Source organism: Choloepus didactylus, chromosome Y, assembly GCF_015220235.1.
Source record: "Choloepus didactylus isolate mChoDid1 chromosome Y, mChoDid1.pri, whole genome shotgun sequence".
Lineage (NCBI taxonomy): Eukaryota > Metazoa > Chordata > Mammalia > Pilosa > Megalonychidae > Choloepus > Choloepus didactylus.
Window position 1 is genome coordinate 53,826,832 of NC_051335.1, and position 6,784 is coordinate 53,833,615.

Here is a 6,784-nt window from a genome sequence, read left to right on the forward strand (position 1 = left end):
TTTATAAAGGGGTTTATTTGGTTACAAATTTACAGTCTGAAGGCCACAAAGAAGTCCAAATTAAGGCATCAACACAAGTATTCCTTCACCAAAGGAAGTCCAGTGGCATTCAGAAAACCTCTGTCAGCTGGAAAGTCATGTGGCTACCATCTACTTATCCCAGGTTGTGTTCCAGCTCCTTTCTCAGCTCCTGTGCATTCTTCAAAATGTTGCTCTTGGGGTATTTGGTCCTCTCAGCTTCTCCAGAGCATACTCTGGGCTAGCATCTCCAAAGTGTCAGCAAAAGTCTGCTTTCAGTAGCCATCTCCAAAATGTCTCTCTCAGCTGCTCTGAGGTCCTTTGGTTTGTGAGCTCTTTTATAGGACCCCAGTGATTAAATCAAGACCCACCTTGAATGGGTGGGGTCCATATCTCCATGGAAATAATCCAATCAAATGTTTCACTCACAGTTGACTGAGTCACATCTTCATGTAAACATCAAAGGATTCCAACCTAATCAACACTAATATGTCTGACCCCACAAGATTGCATCAAAGAATATGGCTTTTGGTGGGACATAATATATCCAAACTAGCACACTAGTGTATAGAAACACTACTGATTTTTGTGCATTAATCTTGCATCTCACAATTTTGCCACATTTATTAGCTCAAGTAGTTTTGCGTTAGATTTCTGAATATTTTCCAAATAAAGGATGGTGTCATCTGCATATAATGAGAGTTTTACTTCTTCCTTTCCAATTTGGATGCCTTTTATTACTTTTCTTGCCTAATTTCTCTAGCTAGCACTTCTAGAACAATGTTGAATAACAGTGGTGACAGCATCCTTGTCTCATTCCCAATCTTAGGTGGAAGGCTTTCAGGCTCTCACCGAGTATGATGTTGGCTATGGGTTTTTCATACATGCCCTTTATCATATTGAAGAAATTTCCTTCAATTCATTCCTTTTGAGGTGTTTTTATCAGAAAGGTAAGTTGAATTTTGTTGAATGCCTTTTCATCATCAAACAATATGATTATGTGATTTTTCCCTTTCTATTTTTTAATATTTTGTATTACATTAATTGATTTTCTTGTGTTGAACCACACTTGGTTGCCTGGAAAAAACACCACTTGATCATGGTTTACAATTAGTTTAATGTGCCACTGGATTCAATTTGCAAGTATTTTGTTGAGAATTTTTGCATCTATATTCATTAGGGAGTTGGGTCTATAGTTTTCTTTTAGTACATTTATCAGGTTTTGGTATTAGAGTGATGTTAGCTTCATAGAATGAGTTAGGTACTGTCCCTTTCTCTTCAAATTTTTGGAAAAGTTTGAGCAGGAATGATATTAGTTCTTCTTGGAATATTTGGTAAAATTCCCCCTTGAGGCCATCTGGTCCTCAGTTTTTCTCTATAGGAAGGTTTTTGATGACTGGTTGAATCTCTTATCTTTTAACTGGTTTGTTGAGGTCTTCTCTTTCTTCTCAAGTCAGTATAGGTTTTTTATGTGTTTCTAGGAAATTGTCCATTTCATTTAACTTGTCTAGTTTGTTGGTATGCAGTTGTTCATAGTATCCTTTTATGACATTTTTATTTCTTCAGGATCCATGATAATGGCCCCCCACTCTTTTGTGATTTTATTTGCATCTTCTCTCTTTTTGTCTTTGTCAGTCTATCTAAGGGTATGTCAATCTTTTGACCTCAGAGAACCAACTTCTGGGTTTATTGAATCTCTCTATTGTTTAATTTTTCTCCAAGTCATTTATTTCTGCTTTAATCTTTTTTTATTTCTTTTCTTCTACTTGTTTTATTAGTTTATGGTTCTCTAGTTTCTTCAGTTGTTCAGTTAAGTCTTGCATTTTACCTCTCTATTTATTTTTAATGTAGGCATATAGAGCTATAAATTTCCCTCTGAGCACTGACTTTGCTGCATCCCATAGATTTTTTTAGTTTTTTTTTAAATTTTTTTCTTTCAATTTTTCTGAGATGTAATCACAGACCATAAAATCATCTGAAGTTTACAATTAATTGTTCACAGTATCATCATATAGTTGTGCATTCATTCATCACCACAATTTTTGAACATTTCATTACTCCAAATAAATAATAAAAATAAAAAAGAACAAAAATAAAAGTAAAAAAAGAACACCATAAACAACCCATCCCCCACCCCCCTCTTGTTCCTTTACTTTTTCCCCCATTTTTCTACTCATCTGTCTATACACTGGAAAAAGGGAATATGAGCCACAAGGTTTTCACAATCACGCCTTCACTCCATATAAGCTATACAGTTAGACACTCATCTTCAAGAATCAAGGCTACTGAGTTGCAATTCATCAGCTTCAGGCATTTCTTTCTAGTTATTTTAATACACTAAAACCTAAAAAGAGATATCTTTATAATGCATAAGAACAGCCTCCAGAATGACGTCTTGAGTCCATTTGAGATCTCTCAGCCCCTTAAACTTTACTTTGTTTCATTTCTCTTCCCCTCTTCGATCAAGAAATTTTTCTGAGTCCCACAATGCTGCATCCATATTCATCACCTGGAGTCATGTCCTATGTTGCAAGGGAGATTTACACCCCTAGGAGTCATGTCCTATGTAGCAGGGAGGGCAGCAAGCCCATCTGCCAAGTTGGCTTACAGAGAGTGGCCATCTGAACAACAAAGGAGTTTCTCTGGGGGTGATTCAGGCATAATTATAAGTACTCTTGAACTTTCCTTTGCAGTAACAGGGTTCATTAAGCAAGCCCCAAGATCGAGTGCTAGGCTCATAGGTTTTGATATGCTGTATTCTCATTTTCATTAGTCTCCAGATGCTTACTGATTTCTCTTGAAATTTCTTCTTTGAACCACTAATTGTTTAAGAATACGTTGTTTAATCTGCATATATTTGTGAAAGTTCTAGTTCTTTGGTGGTTATTGTTTTCCATCTTCATTCCATTATGGTCAGAGAAATAGTTTTGAAAAAATTCAATCTTTTAAAATTATTAAGGTCTGTTGTGTGCCCAAGAATATGATCTATCCTGGAGCACATTCCATGAGCACTTGAGAAGAACGTTTACCCCAGTGTTTCAGGGTGCAATTTTATATATATACACACACACATATATATATATATGTACATATATGTGTGTGTGTGTGTATATGTGTGTGTATGTATATATGTGTGTGTATATATATATATATATGTGTATATGTATATGTATGTATGTACATATATATATATATATATATATATATATATATCTTAGGTTTACTTCATCAATCACATTGTTAAGGTTCTCAATTTCTTATTGATCCCCTGTCTGGTTGTTCTATCTATAGAGAAGAGTGGTATATTGAAGCCACCTACTCTTATTGTAGAAACACCTATTGCTCCCTTCAATTTTGCCAGTTTGTCTCATGTTCTATGGAGCACTTCGATTGGGTGCATAAACATTTATGATTGCTATTTCTTCTTGGTGAATTGCTCCTTTTTTAATATATAGTTTCCTTCCTTTTCTTTTATGACATTATAGAATTTAAAGTCTATTTTTTTCTGATGTTACTATAGCTACCTATGCTTTCTTTTGGCTACAACTTGTCAGTTCTGTGATATCCAGACCCCCTCTCCTGTCTTTTTTTTTTGTCAGCAGACAGAACTCCCTTTAGTTTTTCTTGTCGAGAAGGTTCTTTTTAAAAATTATCTCATCATTTGTTTGTCAGTGAAAATTTTAAACTCAACCTCACATTTGAAGGACAGATTTGCTGGATAAAGAATTCTTGGTTCTACATTTTTTCTCTTTCAGAATCTTAAATATATCATACCAATGCCTTCTCACCTCCATGGTGCCCATTGAGTAGTCACTACTTAGTCTTATGTTGTTTCCTTTGTATGTGGTGAATTGCTTTTCTCTTGCTGCTTTCAGAACTTGATCCTTCTCTTCATTATTTGACAGTCTGATCAGAATATGTCTTGGAGTGGTTTTATTTGGATTTATTCTATTTGGAGTTCATTGGGTTTCTTTGATTTGCATATTTATGTCTTTTATAAGGTTTGGGAAGTTTTCCCCAATTATCTCCTCAAGTAAAACTTCCTAGACCTTTATTCTTCTCTACTCCTTCAGGGATGCCAATGATTCTTATATTTCTGTGCTTTTTATTGTCAGTCATTTCCCTAAGATCCAATTCAGATTTTTCCATCTTTTTCACCATTTGTTCTTTTGTGCATTAGAATGTAGTTTCTTGTCCTCTAGTTCACTTATTCTTTCTCCTGCCACTTCAAATCTGTTGTTTTGTTTCTCTAGTATATTTTTAATTTGATTTACAGTATCTGTCATTTCTGTGAGATATGCTATTTTTCTATCTCTTCTATCAAATTATTCTTTATGCTTTTCTAATGTATTCTTGATATTCTTTATGTCTTTAGTCAACCCATTGCAGTTATCTAGGATATGTGTATGAACATCATTGATTGGTAATTCTAAATTCTATGTCTCCTCTGGCTTTTTAGTTTGGTCCCTTGGCTTGGCCATATCTTCTTGTATCTTCATGTGCTTTTTGTTGTTGTTGTTGTTGTTGTTGTTTTATTTTTGTTTTATTTGTTTTTTTTAATTTTTTATTGAGATTGTTCACATCATACAACTATCCAAAGATTCAAAGTGTACAATCAACTGCCCATGGAACCATCATATAGCTGTGCATCCATCACCACAATTAATTTTTTTTCAATTTTTAGAACATTTTCATTGCTCCAGAAAATAAATAAAGACAAAAAAAGGAAATTCAAATCCTCTCATACCCCTAACCACCCCCACTCCATTACTGATTCATAGTTTTTGTATAGTACATTTGTTACTGTTGATGAAAGAATGTTAAAATTCTACTAACTGTAGTATATAATTTGCAATAAGCATATTCTTTCCTATATGCTCCTCTATTTTTAAATTCGAGTTATAGTGTCATACATTTGCACTAGTTCATAAAAGAGATTTCTAATTTTTGTACAGTTAGTCATGGACATTGTCCACCATAAGATTCACTGTTTCATACATTGCCAACTTTCAAACTCCAACTTTCCTTCTGGTGACATACATGACTCTGAGCTTCCCCTTTCCACCACCTTTACCCACCATTCAGCACTGATAGTTATTCTCACAACATGTTTCCACCACCTCTGTCCAATTCCAAATGTTTAAGTTCAACCTCGTTGAACATTCTGCTCATAATAAGCAATCACTCCCCATTCTTTAGCCTCCTTCTATATCCTGGTAACTTATATTTCATGTCTATGAGTTTACATATTACAATTTATTTCAGTGAGACACTGCAATATTTGTCTTTATGTGTCTGTTTTATTTCACACAATGTAGTGCCCTCAAGTTTTCTTCATCAATCAATTTTTTAAGATGGTTTTGCTCACACACCATACATTCCCTCCTTAGTAAAAAATCATTGTTTCCCTGTATAGGGAACCATCAACACTATATATATATAGGGATGTCTCCATTTCTTCCACAAAGAAGCAGGAAGACTCAAACAAGGTAGAGAGACAAAATAAAAAGAAAAAAGAAAGAGAGAGAGTAAAAACATGACAGCTAGAAAGCAACAAAAGGAAAGTAGACTATGTGCATATTTCTCAATAGAGACCATGGAGGCAAGAAGGAAGTGGGGTGATACATTTAAGATACTGAAAAAATGCCAGGAGTCTGATACCCTTCTCCTGCTCCCCCATCCCCATATGCATTTATCTTTGGTATATTGCCTTTGTTATCTTAAAGGAAGCATAATATGATATTTCTGTTAATTACAGTCTCTAGTTTGCCTTGTTTTTATTTTTCCCAATCCCACCCTATTTTTAACGCTTTGCAATGTTGACATTCATATGTTCTACCTCATGTAAAAACATATTTGTACCATTTATAACAATCATTGAACACCCCAGGTTTCACTGAGTTATAAAGTCTCAGTCTTTATCTTTGTCTTTCATTCTGGTGTCTCATATGGTGCTAACCTTCCTCTTTCAACCATACTCACAATTATCTTTGTTCAGTGTACTTACATTACTGTGCTACTACCTCCCAAAATTGTTTTCCAGACCTCTCATGTCTGTCTTTTCCTTTCTGCCTGCAGTGCTTCTTTACTGTTTCCTGTAGAGCAGATATCTCATTCACAAACTCTGTCATTGTCTGTTTGTCAGAGAATATTTTAAGCTCTCCCTCATATCTGAAGGACAGTTTTGCCAGATATAGGATTCTTGGTTGGTGGTTTTTCTCTTTCAGTATCTTAAACGTATCACCCCACTTCCTTCTTGCCTCCATGGTCTCTATTGAGAAATATGCACATAGTCTTAAAAAGCTTCCTCTGTATGTGATGGATCACTTTTCTCTTGTTGCTTTCAGGATTCTTTCTTTACCTTTGACATTTGGTAATATGATTATTAAGTGTCTTGACATAGGCCTATTCAGATCTATTCTTTTTGGGGTACTCTGCACTTCTTGGATCCATAATATAATGTCTTTCATAAGAGATGGGAAATTTTCATTGATTATTTCCTTTATTACTGCTTCTGGCCCTTTACCCTTCTCTTCTCCTTCTGGGAAACCAATGATACATACATTCCTGCTTTCTTTTTTTATCCTTTAGTTCCCAGAGATATTGCTCTTATTTTTCCATTCTTTTCCTTATCTGTTCTTTTGTGTGTAGGCTTTCAGGTGCCTTGTTCCCCAGTTCCTGAGTGTTTTCTCTTGTCTTTTGAGATCTGCTGTTGCATGTTTCCATTGTGTCTTTCATCTCTTGTGTTTTGCCTTTCATTTCCATA